This window comes from Phocoena sinus, chromosome X (genome assembly GCF_008692025.1).
Source record: "Phocoena sinus isolate mPhoSin1 chromosome X, mPhoSin1.pri, whole genome shotgun sequence".
NCBI lineage: Eukaryota > Metazoa > Chordata > Mammalia > Artiodactyla > Phocoenidae > Phocoena > Phocoena sinus.
The window spans coordinates 34,692,054-34,709,320 of NC_045784.1; positions in this window are offsets into that span (position 1 = coordinate 34,692,054).

The window sequence follows — 17,267 nt, forward strand, 5'->3', positions numbered from 1 at the left end:
CACCAGAACCACACACTCAACCACCATGTAATATTGCCTCTTCCTTATTGTCTGTAATGATGCTATAAAGTATCTCCCATGGAGTTTTGCTCATATGTGTGCTCATAAAATGTTCCGGTCTCCCAACTACACGCCCCTTTAATTAAAAAGATGAGCATTCCCTCTTGGAGCCCCAAATTTCTTTCAATTTGATTCATTTACAAACTGCAATATCATAAAGTATATTTGTTAAGCACTCGACCTTCTAAAGCTTCTTTTCTTGTTCTGGGCAAGCTTTTCAGATATGGTGCATGTTGAAAAGAAATAATCAAAATTAGCTTCATGTACTCAATTCTATTAAAAGTTATTAGCAATTAATACAGAATTAAGGGGGAGGGGAGTAATTAGCCCTCTTGCCCTGAAAATTAATAGGTCCTTTTCATTATACTCCTAAAGGGTATTTTACCCAATAACATTCCATTTCAGACTAACGTAAAATGAAAACTACGTTGTTTGAGAATGCTGGCTACAAAACGATTACAAACCACAAATCTCACAAAGATTAACGGGGAAGGAAGATCAAGCGGAACAACAAACTATTAATAATTCTAGACAGGATGAAGGTAATCAAATCAATGTGTCAATCATTCTACCAGAATCGAGACACAGTATTTTTTGAGGGCATGGCCAGGCTTTTGTAAAGTAAGAGTTGATTTTTTTGTTTGCTTTTGTTTTTGTTTTTTGCGGTACGTGGGCCTCTCACTGTTACGGCCTCTTCCGTTGTGGAGCACAGGCTCCGGACGCGCAGGCTCAGCGGCCATGGCTCACGGGCCCAGCAGCTCCGCAGCATGTGGGATCTTCCCGGACCGGGGCACGAACCCGTGTCCCCTGCATCGGCAGGCGGACTCTCAACCACTGCGCCACTAGGGAAGCCCTGATATTGTTTTTTATAGGTTAAACTAGGCTTTCAGAAGTGGGTGATTTCTGGATAGTTACAAAAGAAATGAAATATGCTCCATAAATCCTAAGTTTAAAAATGTAAGAGCCTATACACAAAGATACTCTCTTCTTCATTTCTAGGCAAAATTATCTCCCTGCACAAGGGGCCCAAAACTGCTCAAGGTTAAGAGTGTCAACAACTCCAAATGAACCACTAGGGGGCAGAAGCAGACAGAAGCTGACCAACAGGTTCCTCTCAGACCCCATTCACACTTGGAGTGACTTGAAAGACTACTGATAATTGCCTCCTATGTATAAGTCGAATTTGAAAATTCATGTTTTCTTACTAAGAACCAGAAACCAAGATAAAATTGCCTAATTCCCTCTTTTCTGTTCTGATGCTTGAGTTACCATTTGGAAAGAAATACTGACCCAGGAGCCGTGAGAGCAGCCACATGAATACAAGGCACTACTGTTTTGTTTTCTGCTCCTCTCCCACTCCAGTTTTACAGTCCTTTTTATCCTGACAGCCACTTGGTTTATTCTGGCTTATGCGTGTGGTTACCCCTCAATACTTGGCAACTGTGCTCTCATCCCAGAAGCAACATCCAGACATGTCTGATTATATAAGCAGCCCATTACCATACACGTTTAACCTATACCATAGTCATTTCCTAACAGGCATAGAGTCCATGCCTCCCACTCCCACTGTCACAATGTGTTGAAATTTAGCCAGGAAAAGTTGCAAAGGAACAATAAACAAGTACCCAATATATGTAGTAAAACATGGCATTGATGCCAATTCTGAAAACTTTACCCCACATAAACCCACAGAAATATGTTCTGTAAGGCAGCAGAAGCTGGATTACAAAGCACCCTGAACAAGTGCATCCACATATCACTGTAATTGTCTATACACTGAGGAGAAGTAAATACTGTTGATTTTCCGTTCGGCAAACTGGGCCCTTAATATGTGTTAGACTAAAGATACATAAGTATGAACCCTGTCCTCAGAGAGCTCACAGTCGAGTTGGAAGATACAGAAAAGGAAAGGTAGCATAAATAGAATATTGCATTCTATGTGAAATCCCAGTGATTTGGATGGGGTATTGCTTAGCTAGGAGTGGGGGACTGAAATGCGAGGGATCTGATATAAGTAAATGCTTCGCTTCCTGGGGAAGGACACCCAGAGTCCAGTACTAAAGGATGAGTAGAGCTGGCCAGGTCAAGAGGAAGTAGAAGAGTGTTGGAGCCAAGGCAGGCGTTTGGAGCAAGAGACAAGGTAAGAATAGGATGGGTGTGGTGGTCCGTGGGAGGGCAGGTACCATCATCAGTTCTGTGCTCACTGGGAGTTGGGGACACAGCAGGAAGAATACCCAGGAACAGAGGTCTCTGGGCCCATAACAACAGGTTGAGAACTGGGGGTTTCACCGTGCAGGCAACAAAGCCCTGGGGAACTGTTTTGAACGGGGGAAACTGATCATTCTGGAAGAAATTGAGAAGCACGAGGTTAAGGTCAGAGAGACTAGTTAAGAGGAGGCTACAATTATCCAGAGATGATGCCAACCTTAGGTAAGGCACTGAGAGTTGGGGTGGAAAGGGGTTACACTGGGGGGTTCAAATGGATAGGTTTTGGTATTTGAGGAGGAATCAAGGATACTCTTGGATTTCTAGCCTGGATGACTAGGAGGGCAGCGGGACCACCAGCGGAAATGGGAAACACAGGAACAGGGTTGGGGGACAGCAAGGGGTCTAGTTTTAGATAGGGTGAGTTTGAGGTGCCTCAGGGCTGTCCATGTGCAGATGTCTGACAGACACATGACCATCGGCCAGGTGAGTCTGAGTTGAGCTGCAGAGGTTGGTAAGGCCTCTTGTCACTGGTGGCAGAAAAGATGGAGTGGATGAGATTTTGCCATAGGATGAGTAGAGCAGAAGGGCAAGGACTGAACGGTCAGAGAACCCCAAGGTTGAAGGGACAGGCGGAGGACGTGGGTCATCAGGCTGGGGTAGAGAAGGAACGGTCAGAAGCAAGCATCTTGTGGAAGAAAGTGCCGACAAGGACCTCAGATTACAGGTTAGGAGCACCCAAGGTCCTACCCATAATATTCTGTTAGTAATTACCTGAATGCCCAGCAGTGTGATAGGTCCCACACAGGAGGGGGCCGCTAAGAAATCTACCACAGGACTCTTGACCTCAAGAGCCTTGTAATCTAGTTGGGAAAACAAAACTCACTTCATAGAAGAGGCTAAATGAAAGCCTAAGGAAGAGCTAAACAGATGGGGAGGGGCAAGGTCCAGAGGACCTTGTGGGAGTGAGGGAACCAAGACTTCCACGAGAAGCAGGACTTGGCTGACCTTGGGGGGCCAGATGGGCCATAGGTGGAGATCCTGCTAAGAATGGCAACTTGACAACAGAGGCCAAGAAGAGCACAACGTAATGTCTACTGTAGACGGAGCGGCCACTTCACATTTGACAAGAGACAGGTGCCACTGGAAACGCAGCTCAAAGCTAGGACTGAAAGGGCCTGAATGCCCACCTGGGCGGTGCAGATCGTGTTTAAGGGGAAATGGAAAGTTCAGTGCGGGAAAAGGATTGCCTTCGTTAACAACAGCTGCGAAGTACGCATTCGCCACAGAGGGAGTAAGAAGAACTCTTTCTGACCTTCAGAGACAAATGAAAGCAGTGTTTTAAAAAAATTAATACAATGCTGGTGTCTCTTACTTTCTACTTTTGAAATAGTCTGACAAATCAAGTTTTTATTTTCAGGAAGTATAATTCCTGTGCTATGTTTAGTTGTCAAGTTTCCTGGTTACTGTTACTTTCTGCCTAACTCTCAAACTTGAGGAAAAATAAAATTGTACTTCAGTGAGCTTTAGCCTGTGAGATTCTATACACTTCATACTTTTATAGTAGTTTCTCCTCCTTCAGAGAGCCTCAGAGAAATCTATGCCCAGAATCTTCAGAAATCACTAAATATGGGTACTTTAGTCAAGTGAATGATAAACTGTGATATCAGTGTGGTGCTGTATAGCAAAAGAACTTTCTGAAATATGATTGTATTTCACCCTTATTTAAAATCCTTAAGTTTCACAATTCAATAAAAGAAAGGCTGACAAGTTAATGGAAAAGTGGGTGAGGGGCATGAAAAGGCAGTTCAAAGAAAACAATTGCAAATAGCCATAAGCCCATGAAAAATGCTTCTCATTCACTCTTATACTTCACTAACATGTAAAGACATGCATATAAAAACAGACGAATCACCGCTTTCACATCTGAAAGTATCTGCTATCATCCTCCATAGGTGAGGGTGTAGGGACTCTTGTCCGATGTTAATGGCAGAGTGTAAAACTGGTGCGTCTTCTGGGAAGGACAATTTGACATTGGCTTTCACATTGTAAATCTGTGCACTCCTTGACCCAGCAATTCTACTCCCAAATGTCTCCCACTGATATCGTTGCTCAAGAGTTTCAAGATGTGTGTAAAAGAATCTCCCCTGCAGCATTTCTGGTGAGTTTTTTTTTCCTTTTCTTTTTTCAAAATAAAATCTCGGTCATCTAGTAAGAGGGGGGTGGTTAGACTGTGGTATCTGCAGACACTGTTGTGGCCTTGGCCGTCGTCTACACCCCTTCAGACCCACTACATCCTCCCTCATAGACTCCCATTTGTTCCTGAAAGCCTGGCGACTAAGTGAAGAGCTGTTTCATGAAAGAACACCTACATGAATCTTACTGGGTAAATTGTGTGGGGCTCTAATCCAACTTCAAATACCCCAAAACATTTCGCAGATAGAATGAGAAATGACTTGAACTATGCAAACAAGTTTGTGTAAGTAATACTCATCGGTTTGCGAGCGTGCACATAATCGTTTCACTGTTCTTACCCACAGTGGATGGTGGGTGGTGGGGTGGGAGCAAAGGAGCTGTTCCTTTAAGAATTCTGCTTTCTGTGCCATCTTCTCCACTTTTCTGTGGCTCAGTTACCTTGCCCTGGGATTGTTCTTAAAAATAAAGTCATAGCACAGAAAAACATTGGGGAGGAGAGGTGAAGGCTACAACGCAGGGTGTTTGGATCCCGTGGAAGCAGCACACGAACTCCAGGCTGAAGATGTGTGGGAGGTGCCACTGCTTCACCCCTCTTCCTGGGTCTCCATATACAAAACCAGACGCTTTGGGCTTCCAACACGGTACAGTTTAAATTAGTTCTATTCGATAATCTCTGACTAGAAACCATTGTTATTTGAGCAAATTGGGGAGTGTGTCTTTGTCTGAAACCGTAATGTCAAAATTCTCATTATAGTGCATTTATTTAGGATGTTTTGTGGAGGAAAAGTCCTTATACCAATTGGAAGAAGATATTGTCCCCCAAAATGGTGCGACTTTAACAGCACTTATAGAAAAGATTAGTAATTAAGTGAAGAAGAAGAAAAAGCAAGTTGCAGGACAACATAGTACAATCTCCTTTTTAAAAGGACTTATATCCATAATACATGTTTCTGGAGAGAAAACTGAAAATACGTACAAGGAACTGTAGCAGTGGTCTTTTTGGAGGAGAGGGGTAGGGACAAGAAAGACTTAGGTGCACTATTTTTAGTATGTGAAAGTACAATTTTTTTTTTTTACAGTAAAAAATGAGCAAAATAAAGAATCCTCCAGTGATTTCCCACATACTGGAGAAAGGAGCTAGAGTTAGGGTTCAGGCACTGAACGCAGAGGACCCTGCAGGGTCTATCTGGCCACACAGGTCTCACACGTGCCCCTGTGTGCCTCATTAGAGCCCCACCAAACCACTTGCCGCTCCCAGAATGCACTATGCAGCCCTGAATTTCTGTGCTGTTTCCTCTCTCTCAGGAATGCCCCTTCCAAACTCATCTGTCAGAAAACTCCCTCTTTTCCTTCAAGATCTAGTTCAAATGCACCTTCCTATTGGATGTCTTTCTTGACCGCCCCAAACCCCAATCCCTGCCCAGGCAGGTATGCGCTCAGAAGTGCTTTCCCTGGGATGTGAATGCTTGCGATTCAGCTGATGTGCTAAGAAGGGCTCCTCCCAGGTCTGCCAGCTGCTTGGGTCACCATTTTCCAATTGGAGGAAGGAATGGCTTAAAGTAGGGTATAGGATGCATGTGACAACCGCCCCAATCTGGGTGCAGTGTTCACTCACATATGTCAAGGCATCTCTCCCAGCTTTCACTCAGAGCCAGACAACTGCTACCTGAACCCTTTCCCTTAAGGCTGTTAGACCTGCAGCCAGGGGCTTACGTCTTATTGGCTTAGCCCATCCTAGGGCCAGGGAAGATTGGGCTGACTACCATGGGTTCACCTATCTTATTTTACTTGGTAAGTTGATTCTTCAGAGCAAGCTTCCATTGGGTTATGTTGGCCAATGCAAACTTAACCTTGGATTCACAAGAAAACTCTCCATCAAAACATTCCGCCTCATTTTTAACAAGGAGAGAAAAATAATCTATAGAAAGAAGTCCCTATGATGTATGCAGAACTCTCCTTCATGTCCTCACACCCAAGGTTAAACAATAACAAAACTATAAGAAACGCTCACTACAAAATAAGCAAGAGTAGCCAGTGGAATTCTGAAAGAGAAAGACAATACAGGGACACTGACCCTACCGGACATTAAAATATACTGGGATGTCTTAGCAATTGAGAAAGTGCTTGAATAAAGAATGAGACCAATGGAGGAGAATTAGGAAGTCCAGAAATTAAATGAGGTACATGACGTTAGCATATGATAAAGATGTCATCTCCAGTTGGTAGACTCATAAGGACTTTATACTACTGGGTTGTGAGCTAAAAAAAAAATACAAAGTTGTTTCTATACCTCAAACTGTACAAGTGTACATTGGAACAAGTTCCAAGTGAATTGGAGATTTAAATGTAAAAGAAACAAGAAATCCATAAAAGCATTCCAAGAAACATGGGTAAACAGAATATACAGTTAACACACACCAAAAAAACCCCAACATAAATGGCCCCTAAAACAGGTAAAAATATACCCAACCTCAGTCATTGTTATAGAAATGCAAATTAAAATTACACTGAGGTATTATTTTTCACCTCTCAGATTGGCAGAAGTCTAAACGCTCGACAACACATCGTACTGGTAAAGTTGTGGGGCAGCAGGCATGCTCACACATTACATGTGGAAATGCAAATGTCATAGCCCATATCGAGGGCAAATGGACACTATCACAATTACAAACGTGTTTACCTTTTGAACCTATTGCACAGATGCACTTGCCCGTGTAAGAAATGACATATGTTCATGATTATTCATTGCAGCACTGTTTGTAATTGCAAAAGATTGGACACAACCCAATTGCCCATTAATAGGGTATTGGTTAAATAAACTTTGTCACATCCATACAATGGAATACTATGCAGTTGTTCAAATCGAATGAAAATTATTATTCTCTATGTACCAAAACGGAAAAAAATCTCTAGGTTATAGTGTGAAAAAAGAGGCAGACCAACATATATAGTATGCTTCCTTTTGTATAAGAAATGAAGACTCTAAGAATAATTACTCATATTTGCTTGTGATTACATAAGGAGGCACTAGGGACACAATTAAGTAGGATGACTGATTGCCTAAAAGGGACATGAGAGAAAGGAGTGGATGGAGACAGCAGAAGGGATATGCTTTAATATATGCCTTTCCATATTTAACTTTTGACTACTGTGAATGCATTTCCTTTTCAAAAAATAGAAATAACAATTAAAAGCATACTCTGGGGCTTCCCCAGTGGTGCAGTGGTTGAGAATCCGCCTGCCAATGCAGGGGACATGGGTTCGAGCCCTGGTCTGGGAAGATCCCACATGCCACAGAGCAACTAAGCCCATGAGCCACAACTACTGAGCCTGCGGTCTAGAGCCCGTGAGCCACAACTACTGAGCCCACGTGCCACAACTACTGAAGCCTGCGTGCCTAGAGCCCATGCTCCACAACAAGAGAAGACACTGCAATGAGAAGCCCACGCACCGCAATGAAGAGTAGTCCCCGCTCGCCGCAACTAGAGAAAGCCCGTGCATAGCAACAAAGACCCAATGCAGCCAAAAATAAATTTAAAAAAAAAATACATACTCTGCAGAAAACTTTTGCCAAAGTCAGAGCTAAATAACACAAGAGTGGAGTAGATCTATTCTAAAGCATAAGCTCCAAGTTAAGTGTGTTTTATTGTATTATTAACTTTGCCTCCTTATTAGAATCTACTGTGATCCTTTGCTTGGTGTGATGGCTCTGTCACATGTAAAACTAGGATGTCAATATTGGCTGGATAAGTCTGGAGAATACTATAATACATTCTTAGGTCCACAGATTAGAAAAAGTTATCCATAAAAAGTATAACATATTTCCATCAATTATTCACTGAGAATCCATATGGTAGAGGATAGTTGAGTACTCTGTGGGTAAATAAAAATGTGATTCTTGGCTTTAAGAAAGTGACATTTGATGGCCAAGAAGCGATTAATCGTTTCCAGGTGTGAACTTACAACCAAGATTTCCTAAGATTAAGCCATTAAACATCATGATTGCTGGGGAAACATACCTTGAAACCTTGTTCAGGCTATGTGGCCTTGAGGCTGATTTCATCCTCCACTGTACCAACCCAGGTTTCTCAATGGCGTTCTGGATCAGAGGAGTATCATAGTTCAAGCTTCGCTTTATCATGTCTCTATTAACATCTTTTTCTTCATCTTAAGCATTGGGGCTTTGCTCCGTCCTCACTCTTTTTGCCAGCGTGTCTCTCTCTCTCCCATCTCTTTGATGCTGTTCAGTCACCTAGAAACACGTGCAGTGGCATTCACAGGCAATGATTGGCATCAGATTTCCCTCGTTATTCTGCCATAGAGTCAGCATTGAAATCAATGGGAAACCAAGTGCAATCACATAAAATTGATTGCCATTTGGATCCTATTGATTATCCTGCCAGATCTATGACGAGAAGAATAGCTTTGCTGGATGGCAAAAAGGCAGTGACTACACATGCTTCAGCTGCCATTTGAGGTTGGCTGAAATAGCATCTGCCCATTGGTCTAGATCAGAAAGTAAGAAAGAGATGCCCTTACAGAAAAGCAGCCCAGCAGAGGGAAAACGTTTATTCTTGTCCACTAATGATGTCTTCTTAAACTTACCTTCAAGGACAGTCATTCAACAATACTCCGTCTTTTAACCGCAAAATTTGAGGACTGGGCTTCCCTGGTGGCGCAGTGGTTGAGAGTCCGCCTGCCGATGCAGGGGACATGGGTTCGTGCCCCGGTCCGGGAAGATCCCACATGCCGCGGAGCGGCTGGGCCCGTGAGCCATGGCTGCTGAGTCTGCGCGTCCGGAGCCTGTGCTCCACAACGGGAGAGGCCACAACAGTGAGAGGCCCGTGTACTGCAAAAAAAAAAAAAAAATTTGAGGATTGAGGACCTCTGGGACCATCTTGGACTGAGTTACTATAGATAACCCTCTTACTACAAACACATAGAGGCACTGGATAGAATGAATTAACAATAATGTGTAAATATATAGCTTAGTTCAAAATAAAGGAAAGCAAATCCTTACAAGTACAAAACTAAAAGGGAATCAAAAGCAAGGCTCCATGGGTTTGGGGTGGGGATAGGGTGCAGCATCAGATTCCAGCTATAGGTCCTCGTGGCCAAGTATTGGGATTTAATGGTCATATAGGGACAGAAGATATGGCCCTGGGTCAATGCAAGACAATGAGTTGGAATGTATTTGTTTTGTAAAACCAGATTTCCAAAAGAGCTGTCCCCTCATTGAAGGTCGATTAGAAGAACTCTGGCTCAAGGATTTAACAAGGAGGTGGTCTCCACCCACAACTTTAGATGGATTTAAAGTTTCTAAGAATATAAAGCCACAGGTTTATGCTACAAGAAGATGTGTAGTATGAATTTTTACTACCTATATGATATGAGAATCCCTAAGCTGAGAAATCAATATAAAAACTGGTTCCAGACCAATAAAATCTGAGCCACCTGGCTGAGAGAAATGGAAACACCCTGTAGGGATCCTTCTACAATCCAAGACACACAGAACTTCAGAAATGTGGTGGTTTTAAAAATAATGTCCAAAATATTCTTGATATTCCACTGCTATTTCACTTAATTCCAGGCAGGCTTGTGACTGCTTTGACCAGAGTACAGCTGAAGTGATGCTACATGATTTCTAAGGCTGGGCTTTAAGAGGACTTGAACCTAGAAATCTTGAACCTATCACCTTGTTTGCTGAATCATTCATGATGGAGCCCTAAACCTCCAATGTAAAGAAGTATCACCACTCTGAGGCTGCCATGCTGGAGAGTTCACATGTAGCTGTTTCCACCTACGTGTAGCTGTTTCCACCTACGTGTAGCTGTTTCCACCTACATGTCAGCTGACCTGTTGGCTGATAGCCAGAATCAATGACCAGCCTTGTATGTGAGCCATCATGGATGTCTAACCCAGTAAAGCCTTCAGATGATTCTAGGCCCAGTTGGCATCTGACTGCAAAAAACCATGAAAGAACTCAAGCAAGAACTACCCAGTCAGGCCCTTCCTGAATTTCTGACCCACAAAATCGTGAGCAACATAAAACAGTCATTTTAAACCAATACATTTTGGAGTAATTTGTAGCAACAGACAACCAGAAAAGGGGGCAAGAAAATCTCTGGGGAAGAGATGCTCACCAACACAAATTATGAAAATGAGAAGAAAGGATCCTCAATGAGGGAGAAGTCCAAGGACATTATGCAGGAAGATACCAAGAACTGGAGACAATGTAATAATCTGAAAGAGACTATATGAGGTATGTTAACCATGACTAAAGACAAGATCAGGCACTATCAGGGTGGTAAAGAATCGATACATGTGTAACTGAATCACTTTGCTGTGCACCTCAAACTAACAACATTGTAAATCAACTATACTCTAATATAAAATAGAATTTTTTTTAAATGATTAAAGAAATTTTACACATACTCTGTTAGTGATATTGTGGAGAATCACGCACTTTCACGATTGTTGGTGGGGCACAAAATGTTCTAACTGCTATGAAGAACGATTGGGTTATATCTATCCAAATTACAAGTATAGTTACCCTTTCACCCAGCAATCCCACTCTGTGACTCTATCCCATAAATATAGTCGCGTGCTTGTAAAATGATATATTCACTACAGTATTATCTTTGAGAGTTATAACACTGGAAACAACCCAAGTGTAGGATACTGGTTAAACTAACCATGATATACCCACACAATGGAATGCTATGTAATGGCAAAAAGGAATGAGGTCCTGTTTTTACGTGCAAAAAGTAAAACAGGCCACTGTTAATATAGTATATGGTGCTGCCTTATGGTAAACAAGGGAGAAAAAAATCAGTATATTCAAAAATCCTTGTATTTGTATAAAGAAACATTGGGAGAATACATAGGAAACTATTAAATGAAGTTACTTATTGAGGGAGGAATGTGTTGTTTTGAATCCTAAGCTATACAAATAAAACGAGGCTTTGAGACATTTTAATAAAGAAAAAGACACGAGGACTTCCCTGGTGGCGCAGTGGTTAAGAATCCGCCTGCCAATGCAGGGGACACAGGTTCGATCCCTGGGTGCGGAAGATCCCACATGCCGCAGAGCAACTAAGCCCATGTGCCACAACTACTGAAGCCCGTGCGCCTACAGCCCGTGCTCCGCAATAAGAGAAGCCACCGCAGTGAGAAGCCCACGCTCCGCAAAAAGAGTAGCCCCTACTCGCCACAACTAGAGCAAGCCTGCATGCAGCAACAAAGACCCAACACAGCCAAAAATAAATAAACAAACCATTAAGAAAAACATGAAAAAAAGTAGTATTTAAAGAAGGAAAATGAAAAATAGTTATTAGAATTAAAATCCAATGTCTATGTTAGACACAGCTGAAAACCTGTGAAAATTACTTATAATTCAGCAAAGGGAAATGAAGAGGTGGAAAATATAGCCAAAAATCTAAGAAACATAGAAGCAAGAATGTGCAACATATATCTAATAAGAGTTCCAGAAGGAAAGATTAGAGAGGATGGGGTAGAGAGTATAGGGTAGAGATCGACATAGTGAAACTGCAAAATACAAAAAAATTGTAAAAGTAATCAGGGAAAAGACCAAAGAACAAAAATTAGACTGGGACTTAACAATAATGTCAGAAGATAATTGAATACTATCTTCAATTGTTAACCTCAATTCTATTCTCAGCTAGATTGTTTTGACTCGATCTTGAAGTAACTCAAAGACATTTTTAGAAAAACAAAGAAAGAGAGTTGACATGCATAGAACGTTGCTGGAAAAACTCTAAAGGATATACTTCAATAAGAAGGAAACAATCCAGAATGAAGAAGTGGGATGTGAGAGGCAATGTGAGTTGTCACTGCTCAACACGGAGTTCAAAATCTAAATAAATATTAACTATAAAAACAGTGACAATGAAAATGAGTGACGGGAGGTTAAAAACAAGGAGCGACTAAATATTAGACAAGAAAAACATGGAAGATGGGAGGACGATGCTTAGAGTTTGTGTTCCCAGGTCTTCTCTTGTTCAGGTGGAGGGTAAAGATAGTAACTTTTTAGGTCAAGTATGTTTGTTAAGCAATTAAGGGTTCCCACTAAAGGACAGAAATGGAATGATAACTTCCAAGTGAGAAAATGAAAACAGAGGAAAAAAATTAAAAAAATAGAAACCGTGAGAAGGTACGGTACAAAGAAAATGCAAAAGACATATTAACCACAAAAACATGGAGGAATTCAACTCACCTATAGTTTCTCACCTCAGATTTTTTAATCCAGAAAAATTCCTTAAATATGATGAGAAAGGAAGCAAAGAACAGAGAAATCAGACAAAGCAATACGTATGTCAAATGGGATAATCTTCAAGTCAAAAAGGCATTATTTGAGATTAAGTAACTCATTACATTTACACAGTAATGAAAGGGAAAATATAACAGGAATATAAAACAGTCATGATTTGGAATGCATCCAACAGATCTTCCAAATATACAAAGCCAAAAAAACCAAAACAATACTGCATAGAGAATTTTAAAACTATTCAATTAGTGAGGAATTTTAACACATCTCATTGAGAGATACAGATCAAGAAGAGGAAAACTTAAGTGTACAGAAGAGCCAAACAACACAATTAACAAGCTTGAGCTAATGGAATGTGTAGAACTGAATCCAACAGCTTGTGAATAGATACTTTTCTCAAACACCGGAGAATGCTTACAAAAATTGACTATGTACTTTATTATAAAAATGTCTCTAAAATTTCAAATAGTATCTCACTACCAGGCAAAAATTTTCAGAGAAATCATTACACTACCTTGCATCATCTACCATTTGACTTTAGTGTTTGCTCACACGTGCATGTGTATGCACACCAAATGCACATATCTTCGGAGAACAGAGAGTGAAAGTTTTCTAAGAAGAAATAAAGGGTTTTCTCCTGTTTGCTCGAGATACCGTCTCATGATTCACTGCCCATGTGTTGCTATTTTCATTGTGTTTTTGAGCTGTTCATCAGAAGGGTGGTGTTAGCAACATTTGTTCTTCATTATCTATGAATGAAATTTGTGAGCTCTCAGTTGGACCTCAACCGAAAACTTTGGTAGCAAGGATGAAATGGAGGACAGTAGACAAAAATATGAGTTCTTAAAAATATTTTTTCTTTCTTTTCAACATATTTAAACAGTCTCTTTAGCTCTGTAGTCTGAGAAAAAAAATAGCTGGAACAGAGAAACTCATTGCTTTATTAAACACTCCCCTGATCTTACTGTTAACCTGACAGCCTAAGAGAACATGTATCGGCAGAATGACGACAAACAAATGATGAATTGAGTCTGATCTCTTTCTCTATCCAAGGATGAGTTGCCGTATTGATCTGGTAAAAGATATTTTTGTTCCTTTTTACATCAAACTCAGTACAAAATTCTATAGTTCTGAAGCCTATAATTACCGTCTTGCATATATGACAAGTTTAAGAATTAGGACTGTCTTTTTAAAAAGGTTCAGATGTTACAATTTCCAAACAATATTCTAATGATACATGACTGGGGCTTGGGGTGAAAGATCTTGTCTATGTGACAGGAAGCTAAAGACCTATTCTCTAAATCTGTCCCATAACTATAGAAACTTTGGGGGCACTGACACAATTTTAGAACATCAATGCAAAGCTTATAGTATCAATTGATACATAATGTTGAGACTCGTAAACCTATTATATTGGGCTGAGCTGAGAGTATATGAAGAATGCAGACCTGTAATTGTACACAAGATACACATAAAGACGTGAGGCAGATTGGGTGATGCTCGTTAATTTCTCCAAGGCCACCTAGCTGGTGAATGACATCTCAGCATTTGACTCTAGGTGTCCCTTCTTCCAAGGCGTATGTTCTTCCCACCACACGATTTTGCCATACGCTCCACAAGCTGCATATTTTGAGCTAAGAGTTTAATTCACTTGAAGGTACATTTTCTATCAGTACCAGAAACCTTATTTACCTTGCATAAGAATGGGCCAATATGGATGTATCATTTAAGTCTCAGAAGCAGCTCCATTCTCCTACATTTGGAAACATGTAGGACCAATTTAATCAAATTTCATGTAGGAAACCAAACATAAACAAATCTTATTTTTTAGTTTGCAGCAATTGAGCTCTATAACTTCGTTTACTTATTTGTTCCCTTTTTAAACAAGCATTTATTAGATGTCTATTGTGTGCCCAGTATCACATTCGATGTTAGAGAAAAGTTAGATCTTCAGCTGCCTTTTCTCATGGAAATGCTTATAATTCAGCTGGAGAAAAGCAACATACAAATAGACACTAAAAAACAAAACAACTAGGCTTTCCTGGTGGTGCAGTGGTTAAGAATCCGCCTGCCAATGCAGGAGACACGGGTTTGAGCCCTGGTCCGGGGAAGATCCCACATGCTGTGGAGCAACTAAGCCCGTGCACCACAAGTACTGAGCCTGTGTGCTGCAACTACTGAAGCCCACACACCCTAGACCCCATGCTCTGCAACAAGAGAAGCTACCGCAATGAGAAGCCTGCACATGGCAACGAAGAGTAGCCCCCACTCACCGCAACTAGAGAAAACCTGTGCACAGCAACCAAGACCCAACGCAGCCAAAAAAAAAAAAAGACTGTAGACTGGTTCTACAATCATATATAGACAAATGAAATGGTGTGTTAAGGACGTCAGAATTCAAAGAAAGGGCAATGTCACTATAAAATGGCATTGAAGAGGTAAGGCTTAACTGATAAGTAGAATCATTAAGACTTGAAGAGTGTGATTTAGTTCAGCTTGGAGGACAGCCTGGCTTTAGAAAATAGGAGGAACCAAAGTCACAGTGTGGACCCGAGCCCTCTCTGACCTCCTAAACTAACACGTTTCCCTCTTTTGGTCCCTGCCTGAGCATCCATCACATTTCCTGAGAACTTACCAGGCTGCCTGCCTAGTTTCTAATAAGCAGGGACTCTGTCTTCTCATCTAAGTATCTCTGGCACATGGTACATTTCACATTTATCTAGTGAATGAATGAATAGCAGGTGAATTTTGGTTGAAGAAGGACTTCATTGTGATATTATATATTATGATTTTAAATACTTTTGACAGGTACCTATTCCGCAATCCCATTCTGCCAAAAAACTATTGCATATACTGAGCGAAAATTATATATTACTGCATTTTATTTGTGATATAAATGATTTTTTTAAAAACAATGGTGTCCTCCTGGGCATATATGTGGAGAAAACCATAATTCAAAAAGATATGTGCACCCCAATGTTCACTGAAGCACTATTTACAATAGCCAAGACATGGAAGCAACCTAAATGTCCATTGACAGATGAATGGATAATGAAGATGTGGTATATATATATATATGCACACATATATGTATACATACACACACAATGGAATATTACTCAGCCATTAAAAAGAATGAAACAATGCCATTTGCAGCAACATGGATGGACCTAGAGATTATCATACTAAGTGAAATAAGCCAGACAGAAAAGACAAACATATGATATAGCTTATATGTGGAATCTAAAAGACAAATGAATTTATTTCCAAAACAGAAAGAGACCTCACAGACACAGAAAACAAACTTACAGTTACCAAGGGGGAAAGGGGGGTGGGGAGAGGGATAAATTAGGAGGCTGGGATTAACATATACACACTATTATGATAACCAATAAGGACCCACAGTATAGCACAGGGAACTATACTCAATATTATATAATAACCTATAAAGGAAAAGAATCTGAAAGTATATATATATATACACACATATATAACTGAATCACTGTGCTCTATACCTGAAACTTACATGATACTGTAAATCAACTATACTTCAATAAAAAAAATTAAAACACTGGTGTGTCTTTTTCTAGGTATTGATTGGGTACCTCTCAGATGCTTTCGTTATCCCAGGATTTACTACTTTGCCAGATTTGGAGAATGTGATGGACATATTTATGTTCTCAGCTAACAAGACTTGTAAATAGAAGTTTTTATGAAGGTTTTTACTTTCTAAGCCAAATTTAAAATTTGTAATGTTCAGTACTTAAATGAGAGCACATGTGCCCTGCCAATTATATTTACACTACTTCTTTTCCTATTGTATACTTCAACCTCTTAGATAATATACACCTGGATGAAGATGGTTTGGAAATTTGGTGTAGTACTTGTCTAACGGTTAATAATTCTATAATAAATACATCAAACCTGAACATTCTTATAACAGCTTCTAGTTGGGGGCAAAATCATGATGGCAATGTAGTTTTTTTAATCTCTCCAAATCACCTCAAAACAACTAGGATAGCAAAATAAACAGTCCACAGGCACCATCTTCAACCAAAGCAAGTGACTGTACACCCATGAGCTCCAGAACGCAGGTGAGTGGATCCAAACCCTGACATCAGCAGGACCCCTATGGGTTTAATAGCTGTGGGAGGTTAATAGAGGGGGGATAAAGCGGTGTTCTGACCATCTTAGGGGACCCAGGACACAGAAATTACCAGATACTTCCAAAAGAAGTATTCCATTTTGAGTGGAATGTTCAGTAGGCAAGTCTGAGAACTTAACAGACATCTTCATAGCTTCCATTTGCAAGTAACTCTAGAGAGGACCACGAGAACCCACTAAGGGGCTGTCATGGGGTACTAAGGTGAATTAAGCCCATAACAACTTCACAAATACACAACACCTGCCATCCCGAGGAACTGAGAGCCTCCCTGAAAGAGAGTCCTGTTGGGAGTGGAATCTGAATTGAGCAAGCCAGAAACACTGGTGGGACACACAAGTTTCACACTGGCCAAGA